The following is a 14,904-nucleotide window of genomic DNA, read 5'->3' as shown; positions in this document are numbered from 1 at the left end:
ATACATTTATATATTATAAAAGAAAATAAGATGTGAAGTGACACTGATATAATATTTAGAACGGCAAAGTGTTAAAATTGATTTCGGTTATAAATTTGCTCATGATTTGTTATGGAAGTGATCTGTCAGTATAAAAACTTACGTTTCGGTTGAAGAACAAATCGAATTCAAATTCATAAGCTGTTATTGGACGTAGAATACGCGATTCGCCTCTTAGTAACGCCTCCTATTTCAGTTTATACACACAATATAGGCCTCGGATCCCTTTGTTTGACATAATTATCGAAAGTCATAATGAAATGATAGTCAGATCATCTTCAGTCATAATTCTGAAAGCGTTAATTTTTCAGGATTTTCGTAAAGTTATCCTATAGATAGGTTAGGTTTGTTTCATGCCAATCTTAAAAAGTTACGCGTTTCTGAGACAGACCAAATTGTGACTCGTTAGTCGTTAGTGTTTGTTTTCGTTAATTTGTTAAAATATGGGCAAACAATATAGGCCTTTGTCCCTCAGTACACCCGCATGAAATAAGATCTTTTTCGAGCAAGTGTGATGAAAAGATTGTTGTGTCGTCTTAGATTATGAATGTAGTAACGATTGCACGCTTGTATATAAACACTAGTTAATACGGAATAAATTAATCTAAGTCAATCCAACGGGACCTTTACTCATCCTACCGCTGCCCCGAAAGTCATTTTACCTATTATTCTTAATTGATTTACATTCTATTCACTGTTACCTAAATAAAGTTCTCTTTTATAGCCCCTATTACCTAATTACAGCTTGCCTCGATTTTTGGACCGACATTGTTAGCTTAGTCCTAAGTAAATACGAGCCTTGGACGCGTAATAACTGTAATACTTAAGCTAACTTACCTTTTTAGGCTGATAAATCTATATATTATTGTCTTCGGTTATCGCGATATTTGCTCACGAAATAAAATAATAAATAATAGTACATTACGATACAAGTGCGAAAAATAGGAAATTCGAAAAGAGTGGCGATAAATTAAAACACGACCGAAGCGAGTGTTTTAAATCGACACGAGTTGCGAATTACCTATTCGCACATGTATCGTACAACGTTTTACAGTACATATGGCCCTTTAAATGTTCGACACAGTAACATAATATGCTACTTCTCGCACTAGTGCTATAAAGTAGCCCCATATGTACTGTAAATAAATATTATAGGACATTATTACACAAATTGACTAAGTCCCACAGTAAGCTCAATAAGGCTTGTGTTGAGGGTACTTAGACAACGATATATATAATATATAAATATTTATAAATACTTAAATACATACAAAACACCCATGACTCAGGAACAAATATCCATGCTCATCACACGAATAAATGCCCTTACCAGGATTTGAACCCGGGACCATCAGCTTCATAGGCAGGGTCACTACCCACTAGGCCAAACCGGTCGTCGAAATAAAAATACTTAAGTATGTTTATACCGCGTATCATTAATTTAATATACATCACGAGGTTTCAAGCCCTTTTCAGAATTACTGGTTAATGGGACACAAATATTATTCACATTTTAAACAATATTTAAAAACAAAATCGAATCAATTGTATCGCTATCTTATTGAATTAGAAATAAACTTTTGACTACTAAGAAAATATCTTCGTACTTATAATTAAAACATTTAGGGCCTGTTTCGCAATGTCCAAGTCCTGAATAAGCTACTTGGCTACTTGCCACTTATCTGACGAATAAAGTCATCGTTGGCGTTTTACAATCTTTAAATGAGCTTTACTGGTAGATAAAATGCTAAGTTTTGCATGAAGTTATATCTGGCAGTTAATTTATTTATTAATTAGCTACCCGATACTACTTTACTTGGATATTAAGAAACACGCCCTTAGTTATGTATACAGGATGTAACAAAAATAGTGGAGATCCGTTTAAGGGCATATTCGATATCATTTTCTTATTAGAAAAAAATAGAACATTTTTTTTCACGCGAAAAAGGTTTTAAAGGGAAGGGCAGTTCGTCCAAGTCAGCCAACCCATACACAGGTCAAAAAATTTTGGCGGCAAATTTTTTTTCTTTTACTTTTTCCTAATCTTCTGATTAGGAAAAAGTAGACACCGAATATGCCCTTAAACGGATCCCCACATTCTGTATATCCACGGCTAATGACTTTGTAATCTAATCAACAAAAAACGCATTTAATAGAGTACCTATTTACCTGCATTCTTAGCCAAGGCTATGGTAGGCGTACAATGGGGGTAAACTACAAAATTGCTTTATAATTGCTAGTAATTCAAACTAGTTTACCTAGATATTAAAGCAGTTTCTTTGGGAAGACGGCTATTAGGCAATTAAGTTTTGTAATTTCATGATTTACCGATATGTACATCCAGTTACGGAATTCGAAGATTCACTTAAAGCTTTAGTTTTAGGTAGCCAACAAGATCTAGTTTAAGAAGTAATTTTCGTTAAGACGAGTATCTACGCTACCTAATCCTTGGGATTATCTACTATAAACTTGATTAAATTGTCTACCAGCCTGTTATCTAGCCTGGCTTAAGAGAACGGTCTCCTTTCTCAAATTATAATGAATTATTTTATAGAGTTCTGTTTACTAGAGAATTCTTTAAATTATTCTTGTAAGCAAGGCAATGTTAAGCAAGTTCATGGCTAACAATGAATCCTGGACAGTTGAAAATCTACCAAAGTGTGCTAAGTTGAAAAACATGAGTATAGATTGCGTCATTCACGAAGACGCGTGCCTTGACTCGATTATCATGTTGTTAAAGGTTAGATTTGACAAATCTGCGCGTCATCGTGGATGACTCGAACTATAATACCTACAGATGATTTTTTTTTAAATTTACGAGTGTTAAAATTTAAAATGATTACATTCATTTAATATACCAATACCATATTTGATACAGCGTTCGACAAGTAATTCAATGGATCATTTGTGAAATTTATATGTAATTTTCCAAAGTGTCTTTAGCATTCAACCCCCTGTATTGATCACGAATGAATAATAGAGTAATTGTCTGAGCGAAATAGTTTTAGGTGAGAGTCCTAAGAAGTTTAAACTAATTGCTGAAGTTTTAACTGAAATGGAAAAGTTTTTTCTAAATTGTTATTTGATGTAAAAAGTTTTGTATAAACCAATTAAGACTTAAATATATTAACAACTGAAATTTCGACCATTTTTGCTAGAAAAAGTGTCAAAAAAGTAGACAGGAAAGATTTTCTACCTAGAATTTCCAATTTGGCGGCTGTTTGAATTTTCGTGTGGCTAACGTAGCAAAATATAAACGTTACAATTAGTTTGGTATATATTGACAATTTCTTTAATGAACGAGCCGCCACTGGTATCTATGCCAATTTTAAGTTTGAAATCAAATTAGATAAGGTAATTAAAAACATATTTCACCCGATCTATAGATATTATTCAATGTATATTTGTATCAATGTGTGTTCAAAACGTGCATTTCATTAATTTCAGTGATTGTAAACTTTTGTTTGTGTTTGTCATTCATTCACCGTTACTTCTGTTTTACTCATTTCCTCAAAGGTTAACTGAAAGAGATCCGATACAGGGATAAGTTCGCCTTTATTGTATTTAATTTACTCTGTAACTGTGTTTTTCGTGTTTTTATTTCTATGTACAATAAAGTATATACATACATACATACATATTATTTAAGAGGGAAGTATACCGTGATCGCCCATACAATATTTTTTAAGAAAAAACCTAAAAGAAAGATTATTATTGATTTTGGATTTCATACAATGAAATGAAAAAAAAATGTCTTGAAAATCTAATTTGCTTAACAAACACAGCGAAGAGGACAAATCGCCAAACGTGAACTATGCGTCGTTAAAGAGTTCCATTCTGATCATCATCAGCAGTTCCACTTCATCAAATGTCACTTTTTTGAATGTAAATGCTTGATTTGTTAAAGAAAATACAAAAATCACTATATGTATGCCTTTAACATTTGAAGAGTTTCCTCGATTCTACCATCAGATTTCGAGCTTGACAAAATTGTCTTGAAAACCTAATTTGCCTAACAAACCTATTTTTCGCTAGGATCGCAAAGCTATCCCTCTTAAGCGTGATTGTCATTTCAGCTTATATAAGTAAGAAACGAATTTCAATCAAATCACAACGTAGTTTTGAAGTACAGCAAATTTATTATATGCCATTGTTTACCCTCACCAATTTATTATATGCCATTGTTTACCCTCACCAATTTATTTTTATTTAAACAAACAAAGAAGCGAATTCGTTCCACAGTGTGATTTTTTTTAATTTAACGGGCGGATCGCGCTCCTTGTGAGACGATCTTCAAAGGAAAATGCGGTAATTCATATTTTCGTTCAGAAATGCCTTAACATGTCAGGCTTTTGTTAAAAGGTTTTCAGCACGGAGGACGATATTGTATGGGCGGGGTTAAGGCATTATTGTATACGTATTGTAAATATATACGTATACTTCAGCTTTGTAATAGTTATTACTATCTTGTATTTTTATTTTTATCAAAAAATATTGAATTACATGTATTAGTCTGTCTTTTATACATTATATAAGTAGTAGTATTTAACTATTTATATATTTTTAATATTATTTGACTTCACGTTTAATTTTTTTTCTTATTATTTGTTATTATTTTTTCCTGCACCAACATACACAAATGTCTCTGTTTGACCCAATGGTTGACTGGTAGAGAATGCCTTTTGACATTAAGTTCGCCATTTGTACATTTTTCTTTATGTGTGCAATAAAGTTTAAATAAATAAATAAAAATAAATTACACTACAGACAGTTCCAAAACTAACATCAGATTAAGCTTCATAAGTATCTATACAGGCTGTTTATTTAGACATCTGCAATAATTTACGGGGTGAATAGGTAGCAACTTTCACTACGGGACCAACCCCGAAATTGCGAAAAAAATATTGTCTACTTCATATATTTTGGCTCTCTAACCTTGACATTTTCTATGAGAGAGTACTTTTTTTCATGATTTCGGGTTTGGTACTCGTAGTAAAAGTTGCTCAGTATGACCTATATATTCACCCCGGAAATTATTGCAGATGACTAAATAAACACTATAAATATGTACTTTAGCTTCTTAGTTTTCCTGGTTTTTGCAACTTTTTAATTCATATCCTATTAAATAAAATAAAATATTTAATCTAAAGAATACGTGCGTGCCAACTGGCCAACTGGCCTCTTGGCAACATTTTACATGAAACATAACTACACCATTCTCCGACATATAGGTATGTTCTGTGTGTAGGACGAATCTCTTTCTATTTATGGACAGATTTATGATTGGACGTATTCCCCTTTTCGATAAATTCTTATTTTGATACATTTCTTTCCGGAAATAGGGTACTTCCTGTTTTGATCTGATATATGTTTTGGATTTCATAGAATAAACAAGAATATGATGGCTGAGGATTGGTGTCATACCCATTTCAGTAGATAAATAAATATTAAAAGACAATTTTACAGAAATCCACCTTGCCCCACAGTACGCTTAATAAATCTTATACCTACACCTACACCTACTAGACGACGATATATATATAGAAGATAAATAAAAAATACATTTAAAAAATCCATCCACAAATAACTAAATAAAAAATATGTCAAGTGCAGTGTAGGGTTTCGTTGTTACCATTCTGTCAGTACATGCCAAATGGGGGTTAATAATTAGTAACTGTCATGTAGGTACATTACAACCTTAAAGGAGTACCTTCGCAGCGCTTTGTACGTCTGTTTACTAAGAAGAGATTTTTTTTTACAATAAATCAAACCAACTGACGATCACAATATAAATTTCTTACCGATTCGCTTATTAGAATTTACCACGCGTAGTTTAAAGTGAAATTGTATATTGCGATACAACGAGGAAATGCCGCCAGCATCCTTGGTACAATGCCTCAAGGGCCTATTTTAGATATAAGCTAGTTATAGTTATCATCTGTATATATCCATTATGTATATTGTTATTGTAAGTAAGATAAATAAATCATATCATATCATATTACACATATTTGACGACCGGTTTGGCCTAGTGGTTAGTGACCCTGCCTACGAAGCTGATGGTCCCGGGTTCAAATCCTGGTAAGGGTATTTATTCGTGTGATGATCATGGATATTTGTTCCGGAGTCATGGGTGTTTTCTATGTATTTAAATATTTTTATATTATATATACAAGCAGTGGTGGCCGAGTGGATATGACGTCCGACTTTCAATCCGGAGGTCGTGGGTTCAAATCCTGGCTCGTACCAATGAGTTTTTCGGAACTTATGTACGAAATATCATTTGATATTTACCGCTAGCTTTTCGGTGAAGGAAAACATCGTGAGGAAACCTGCAATACATCTGCGAAGAAATTCAAAGGTGTATGTGAAGTCCCCAATCCGCATCGGGCTAGCGTGGGGACTATAGCCGCCGAGCCCTTTCGCACATGAGAGGAGGCCTGTGCCCAGCAGTGGGACGTATATAGGCTGAATTATTATTATTATATTATATATATCGTTGTCCAAGTACCCTCAACACAAGTCTTATTGAGCTTACTGTGGGACTTAGTCAAATTGTGTAGTAATGTCCTATAAACATATTTTTAATACTCGTACAGTATTCGCTGTCAATTTCTAAATAAATAAATACATAAGGATGTTACATTATTCATCGTCACAAGAGTAGATAAATACATAACTAATTAACTACGTAATAACATTCAATACCTGCGAGTCAATTAAGTCCCTTGATAATTTCACCCCTGACCTTGCAATGAACATGTAACCTTGGGACCATGGGTCATAATTTCAAAGTGATTATTTAATTAAATATTGTTATTTTCTATAATTATTTGACTGATTTACTATGTATTATTTCAATTTATTTATGATAAAATGTTAAAGTTAAATTGCATGTTATTTAAAATAAATTAAATTAATATTTTTTTTATACCACGTCGGTGGCAAACAAGCACACGGCCCGCCTGATGGTAAGCAGTCACCGTAGCCTATAGACGCCTGCAACTCCAGAGGTGTTACGTACGCGTTGCCGACCCTATATATAATATATCTTTATTTCAGACCCATAAGTCCATATATGGTTAGTAAAATAACTTAAAACCTATATTATTTAGAAAGGTTATAACAATCAGACCTATTTGACACAGGTCAAAGTAGATTTGACCTCCAATAGAACTCTATCCAAAGCCACATTATGGGGCAGCTTAATCTGTCCGCAATCACCTTTAGAAATTTATTATTATAGAGATTTATTTATTTATTTAAGTTTATTTGTAATGTAACATGATTTAAATAATTGATGTAGGTTTGTTATTTAGTAATAAGTTCTATTCGTAATATGGATTTATGTTACAATGATATTAAAAAATATTAGGTATTTACTGTATTGAATCTTGTATGTGAAATGTACCTGTCACCGAAAATATAAACGATTGCGAGGCCATTTAGGAAATATATTAACTATAGGGAGTGTTACTGAAATGTTCTGCCGCCAGAGTGCAGCACTAGCACCTTTCATAAACCATAGAGTAACTTATACATACTATGCCTTAAACTGTTTTTTGACAAGTTTTATATTATTTTATTAAAATATGACATTGATGCATCAAGACGGTTTGTTTACAAAGGGCCTACCGGGAAACGCGAAATTTAGTTATCTGCCTCTTCATCGCTCAAATAGGCAAGAGTGATAGAGAGGTTAGATAACAAAATTTCGATTTTCTTGCTTCGCGGTAGACCCTCAGATTGAGATGGATTGTGGTAGTGGCGCCCCCTACGCCGAGTTTCACGTAATATTCCCTATTGTTTTAAAATTTTTATAATGCATCCATATCCTAGAAAATGTATACATTTCCTAAAAAAAATATGAAATTCCGATAAAGTACTAGGACATGTATAAAACTAATGCTTTATGTGAATAAAATGAATAAAAACTTTAAGAAACTACACAATTTCACATAACACTGCTGCCATAAAAGTAGATTAGGTTCTAGACTAGAACTGCCACCTCCACGAAAACCAATTGTTGCCAGTATAGTATGTAGGTTAGGTTAGATTAGAACTGCGACCCCCAAAAAAACTGTTACCAGAAAAATAGGTTAGGTTAGGTTAGAACAGCAATCCCCACAAATAGGAATTGTTGCCAGAAAAGTAGGGTATGTTAGAACTGCGACCCCCCAAACGAAAACGAATTGTTAGCAGAAATCTTGATACATTGCCGAATTTAATACATTTCCGATTGCTATATATACTTTTTTAACATATTTCCGGACGATTTTAGGAATTTTATACCTACATTTCCTAGGAATTGTGTACATTATTGAAAATCAGTGAATTTTGACTTACTTGCGCTTTGCGTATTATAGAAACTAAAATAGAAAACTTATTCAATTATGTTCCTTATCGTACACGCACAAGGTATAGTTTTGAATGTGTTTTCAAATGCTTCAATCTCAACAATAAGGCTAGCATTCAGAGCTGAGACATCAATATCCGAGTGACACGTTCTCTGCCCGCAATTTGATTCCACGACCAAACGTTTGCAAAGCTAACGAGTAACCATCGTCCGTTGTTAACTGACGATGCGAAAACCTTATTGTGAAGACATAAGGTTGATATTGGTTGGTTAAGAGTGCTTTTAGTCTTTAGTCAGAAATGTCTATCAATTTGTGTCGTTTGTAAAGTCAGCAGCATATGCAGCTTAGCGGGTATGGTGTTCAGAATGACCTGCACATCTGTTAATCTTTTATCAATAAGTTATATTCAGTTCATTTTAAACATTATATCCGCTAAAAAACCTCTGCTGCTGAAAACATTCAAAGTAATTTGAAGAAGACCAACATTTTTTTTTTGTTCGGGATCACCGTGATAGGACTCTCGTATACTATCGGCCCGATTCAAAGAATGAGATACGATAACGATAAGTTCTCATATATGTCGTATAATTGACAGAAACAGCTTGATTCGGGCAACTAATGTCATTTTGACGTTAGAAATATCGTAGATAGATCTTATTGGGATCACAGCGGAACCGAAATAAACGTCAATTTTGACATCAGTGTTGTCACATACAATTTTGCCGAAATGGTAGAACAGGGTGCAAAAATAGGTAGAAATGGGTGGAATTTAAAATGAAAAATAGGTAGATCTACCACTCAATAGAAGTACATTTTTATGATTAAAATGTTGTGAATTATTTATAAGTTTTTAATATTGTGACGTTAGTACACGTGTTCATTAAAGAAATTGAAACATAAGTTAGGATTTCCATTGTTTGTAGGTAATAAACCTGCTTGTATAATCTGTTTCTTTGGCAAGTTTTCATTAAATCAAATCTAAATTCGGTAGAAATTAGATAATGTTCCGTCACATGTATTGAGAATTGCTTACAATTGTACCATTTTGAAAAATAGGTAGATTTCAGGCCGAGGGAGGTAGATAGGTAGAACGCAGGTAAAATAGGTAGATCTACCAAAAAGTAGGTAGATGTGACAACACTGTTTGACATGTCGTTTAGTTATCGATCTTTTAAAGACTTCGCTTCGACTGCTCTTCCTACCTTCTTGAAGTGGAATACAAACGCAAGAGTTAGAAGCGACGAAACAATTTGTAGACGAACTTTACCATATTGACCTTATCACCAATAATATAAATTTATTTATTTTTTATACTATAATTGTATGCACAAGCTATCTATCAATAAAAAAACCACTAACCCGCATGTCATATCAATGTGGTTCAGTGAAGGCGACGGACTGAAAATCAGCGCTGCGCAGTCAATTTGTATTGAAATGGCTGACGCAGCGTATGCTGAGCCCGTGTCTTTACCGCGCATGCCAATTTTTTTTAAGTTAATCATTGTATTTTGTGACGTATCTGTTTTTTTATTGTGTGGCAATAAATGGTTTTTCATTCTTTTTCTTAATAATGTTTCACAAAAACATAATGAAGTACGTAATACGTATAAACAAATATTCAAGTACGCACATGCATCAAATGGTTTACTTACCGCATCGACATTTAGTTTGTATATAAGCTTCGTAATTAGTCAATAAGTAGCTTTTCATTCACTAATTATTCCCGTTCGCTATTTTAGTGTGCACACCTATGGTATTTCGTGTCTCAAATTACTATCAAATCATCTATCAAGTAAAAGTTAGAGTTAGCGGCTCTAATAGTAAATAATAACACTAAAATATAATAATACTATATAACACTAATATATAATAATACATTTCAGATCAATTAAAATTATATTGTGACATCGAAATAGTAGATTATGTGACTGCTACATAATAAAAGGCATTAAAATACACGAGCGGGTTTAAAAAAAAAAACGAAGTGAGTTTCTTAAAACGATCACACGAGTGTTTTAATGCCTAATTATGTACAGTTACATACACTATTTTAGCTACACACCTATTATAAACTTTCTATGATATGTTCACTAACCCACGTCGGCCGGGGTTGGATACTTGGATGGGTGACGGTTTTTATAGATAATGGTACGGAACCCTTCCTGTGCGAGTCCGACTCGCACTTGGCCGGTTTTTTATTTTATTAGTTTTAATCTATTTAGTTAATACTTAATTTCAATAAATGTCAGAATGCAAGTTCGAATTGCGGCCCGATTCGAAGAATGATTAAGACATAAGATCTTGGAAAGATCTTTAAAAGATCGATAACCAAACGCCATGTCAAAAATTGACGTTTATTTCGATTCTGCTGTGATCCCAATAAGATCTATCAACGATATTTCTAACGCCAAAGTGACATTGGTTGCCCGAATCGAGCTGCTTCTGTGAATTATACGGCATACAAACGATATCTAAATGAGAACTTATCTAAACCAGAACTTATCGTTATCGTATCTCATTCTTCGAATCGGGCCGTTGGCCTCTTAATATTCGGATAACTCATGATTGCTATATATATACGAATCTTTTGTTTGACGTCAATTCATAGTAACTTAATACCAAGCCTACGAGTATGTCTCAAGATACAGGAGCAATATCGGATACCGATTGCCGATTTAATAGGAAGGTAAATAACTGTATACGTAACTAGAAGATTTGTTACAAGTAATAATTTAAAAAAATGTTGTTAACAGTAAACAACTTCACCGTCAGTTTCAGATCTACCGTTTTGTGGATGCTGCTTTTCCGAGAACTTGCTACACAGAAAGAAAGTTCCTAAACCAAGAAACGTTATTTATTCCCAAATCTTTTTAGATTTAGCTTGAAAATATATTAGTGCGAGAAATAAAATGTCATATTACAGATGAACTCTTGTATAAAAAACAAATTATGAAAACAAGTCCCGTTTTCAGTCAATATCCTTGACCAGGTAATAAAATTCTTGTCACACTTGAATTGTGACTTTCAATCACGAATTTTGAGAATTTAACATTCTTGAACCCTTAGGTCCATGGGGTCCCGGCGCGCACATTTTTTTTGCAGAAATCGCGAAACGTCTGATTGACGTTACTGGTGACCGAAGAGCTTCCTCGCACAACGTATCAGGATTGCGATACAACGAGGAAATGAAGTCAACATCCTTGGTACAATGCCTCAAGGGCCTATTTTAGATTTAAGCTAGTTAAAGTATAGTATAGTTCCATTATGTATACTGTTATTTTTTATACATTCTTGAACCGTTTATCTTAGTCCAATGTATATGTCTTGGAACCAGATGACTGTGTCAGTTGAGACATTTTTGAGACTTTGAGACTACCTGAACTAGCATCCATGTCATTATCACAGTTCTAAGTGACTCTGCGAGCTGTACAAGCCAATTCAAACGTGGCCAATTAAAAAATCTTATGAGTGAACTTCCAGCGGTCTCAAGCGCTATAGACCGACCCTACTGACGCTTCAGTTCTTCATGCTAATTTCTGCCATTTTGAACATTTTCCATTAAACGAAATGACAGATTTTTTTTTCTAACTATCGAACCTGCTTAGAAAAATTCAGGAGAATTGGATGCGAACTTGAAAAGCGACTTGCAGATTTTTGGCCAAGCTGAAACGGAGACCTTCGCTAACGCTCGGTCAATCAGCAGATAAAAAACCGCACGATGTTCTTTTCCTGCAGCTAGATATGCTCGGCAACGCTTGGGTTTATCATTTTTCATCTCAATTTGTACTTATGAGACAAATTTGATCTCATTTTGACATACCTATATTATATTGGTACAATTGAGATGCGTGGTGACTATAACAAATCAAAAATATAAATGTTGTTTGAATAATATTATGTAATTATCACTGCAAATCGTAGCAGTTTTATCTATATCCATATATATTATCTACAGCGTATCGGTGCTACGGATTTGTAGCACTGCTACGGACGTCGTAGCACTCGGACGTTGAAGTGGCACGCCATAAATCGAGGCCAATAGTGGAATGCTGAGAAATTGAGTTTCCTGGAGCTAATATAGGGGAGCGAAACCGTTGGTTTGGGTTTCAAAATACAGTTGGTTGGGTTTCTGATAATGTTTTGGCAATTTATGCCTACAAGTTATTGCCTAATAAAAATTTGACTTCGACGAATTTACAAAAAATATCATTTCTCTAACTGCAGAAAGTCATGTATAATTATGTTAGGGAAATTAAGTGGCCTTTCTTACCTTGTTTCAAATTATATAGATGATTGGGTTTCTGATAAAATTTCAGCACATTATTTGTTATCTTTTCGAAAATTAATCAAAGACTATACTGTATTTTTGCATGAGCTATATGCATGCATGCCTTATAAAAATACTCCTTAAGAAGAAGAAGTTTGAACTATGTGTAAAAATACTTTGAAAACGCTGTAAAGACCATATAAGACTAATATAATTAAGGTTATATTAATTTAGGAATCTCGTATAGTGATTAATAAGTAACATACTCGTACTGTAACATAATAGTAATATTTGATTGATTGATTTAGTTGTATCCTTTCCAATGAAGGAAGAGCGGACCTTTCCGACACCAGTCTATTTTATAGTTATTTAAAAGAAGTTTCTAACCTAATAATGCACTAATGGGAATTTTATTGTAATAATGAAACAAAAAAAAAATATTTTTCTACTACAGATTGACTGATTATAACTATATTTACAGTAGGAAATTTAAGTTATGTTCTCATTCGTACTTTTTAAATTTTCTAATTTAATAAAAGCCCATCAACTGCACGAGCGAAAAAACAAATGCAGGTTTAATGCTGATAAAAATCACTAGTAAACTGTAAAGTGTATGTTAATATGTGGCTCTTATTTTGCGGTTCATATACTTTCATTAGCAATATCTCCAACATAGAAATGTATGATTTAACACTTTTTAATCCATTAGATAATATTATGTAGTTAAAATGAAAGAAACGTAACGTATGCTTCTTTTATAGTTTAAGAATAAAAGTTTTGGCTAATGTTCGCTTTAACTACATTCACATTTATCTACTAACATTTTAAAATTTTGTACCAATAACCTACAAACGCAGAAATTATAACACCCTAAAAATTCAAGGTCATTTCACCACGAAACCGAAAACACCTCGTTAACGTTGGAAATCATTAAAACCAGTTTCATTAAGTCATTCAACCGCTTAATTTACGCTCTATTACATGCCTGAAAATAATTAAGGCACAACTAATCAGGCAAAAAATTACCATTTTTCAACACCGAACGCTCTGCGACTCCATGCGGCGATCCTTCTTAAAACACACTTAAGTACATCACTAATTGTAAAAAAGATAGCACTTGATAAATCACAATATAGAACACACTATCACGGGGTAATAAGGTTCGATTTGCTGTGAATTATTAATACGTGCCGCTACGTAGAGCACGGTTGGCGATCGCTGAGAAACTGCCGCTACGGCGCGCCGAGCGCGGCCGAGTCCACCCGACGGGGCCCGAGCAAGCGCTCGGAGGGCCGAAATTTTGCCCAGTCTTTCATATTTTATATCGGGACGGAACGGAATTACGGACTTTGCTTGGGTGGGTTTTTATAGCGGAATGGAACCAAGGCGGACGAACGCATTCTATTTGGTATATTTTTTTGGTACGTTACACTTTTATTGTTGGTTTTGCACCGTGTAATGTGTGATTTTAATGGCGCCCGGTGGAGGGCGATCTGTGCTCGTTTTTTACGGGTTTTATTTTTGATCGTAATTAAATTGCTATAGGATTGTTGTTTTTAGAGAGAAACAATCTCAAATATCATGTAATAAAAGTTGACTACTTCAAAAATATGTATAGTCTGTACGAGTATATATGATGTATAATATTTGAGATTAATACTTCTTCTTCTTCGTCTTCGGATATTATTGTTAAACTTAACATTCTTATCCCATTCCTTCGTAATATTATTATTGAGTTCATATTTCGTGAGAAACGCAACATGCATTTGAAATGATAGTACAGATGCAAGTGCTTCTTTCTTTACTTACAATTCAGCCATTCCTTAGAAATTTTGCCTGCGTATAAACTCCAACAAAGCATAATATGAACTTTAAAATACATATTGTTATAACACGGAGTTGAAGCTGACTGAAGATATTTGACAATATATCTTACCGATATATTTTTTTCTATAATCTCTCTTATCCTAAAATTCTGTTTTAATTGGAAATAAATAAATAAATAATAAATAAATAAATATTATAGGACATTATTAAACAAATTGACTAAGTCCCACAGTAAGCTCAATAAGGCTTGTGACAAAAGCCTCCAGTGCCCAGCGCTGGAACTGAACCAGTGTCTTCAGCTCGTGGCAGATGCCTAAACCACTTGGCCATCCGTGTCACGGAGGTAGGGATTGACATTTTCTCAATTCATCATTATATGCATTTCATAAAGGCTAATACTAAGTTGGAATTGTA

The 14,904-nt window shown here is 33.7% G+C and overlaps 1 protein-coding gene across 1 annotated transcript in view; it reads right to left on the bottom strand.

Moving 5' to 3' along the window:
• The window catches only part of LOC133527561 (hemicentin-1-like), a 443,871-nt gene extending 429,675 nt beyond the window's left edge, over positions 1 to 14,196 (bottom strand). Inside the window, exon 1 of the mRNA XM_061864618.1 lies at positions 13,690 to 14,196. The gene's annotated coding sequence lies outside the window, so the exon portion shown is untranslated. The remainder of the gene's footprint in view (positions 1 to 13,689) is intronic.
• Positions 14,197 to 14,904: the final 708 nt, after the last annotated feature.

Source organism: Cydia pomonella, chromosome 18, assembly GCF_033807575.1.
Source record: "Cydia pomonella isolate Wapato2018A chromosome 18, ilCydPomo1, whole genome shotgun sequence".
NCBI lineage: Eukaryota > Metazoa > Arthropoda > Insecta > Lepidoptera > Tortricidae > Cydia > Cydia pomonella.
The sequence above is the reverse complement of the archived record's forward strand: the minus strand, read 5'-3'. Positions and strand labels throughout refer to the sequence as shown.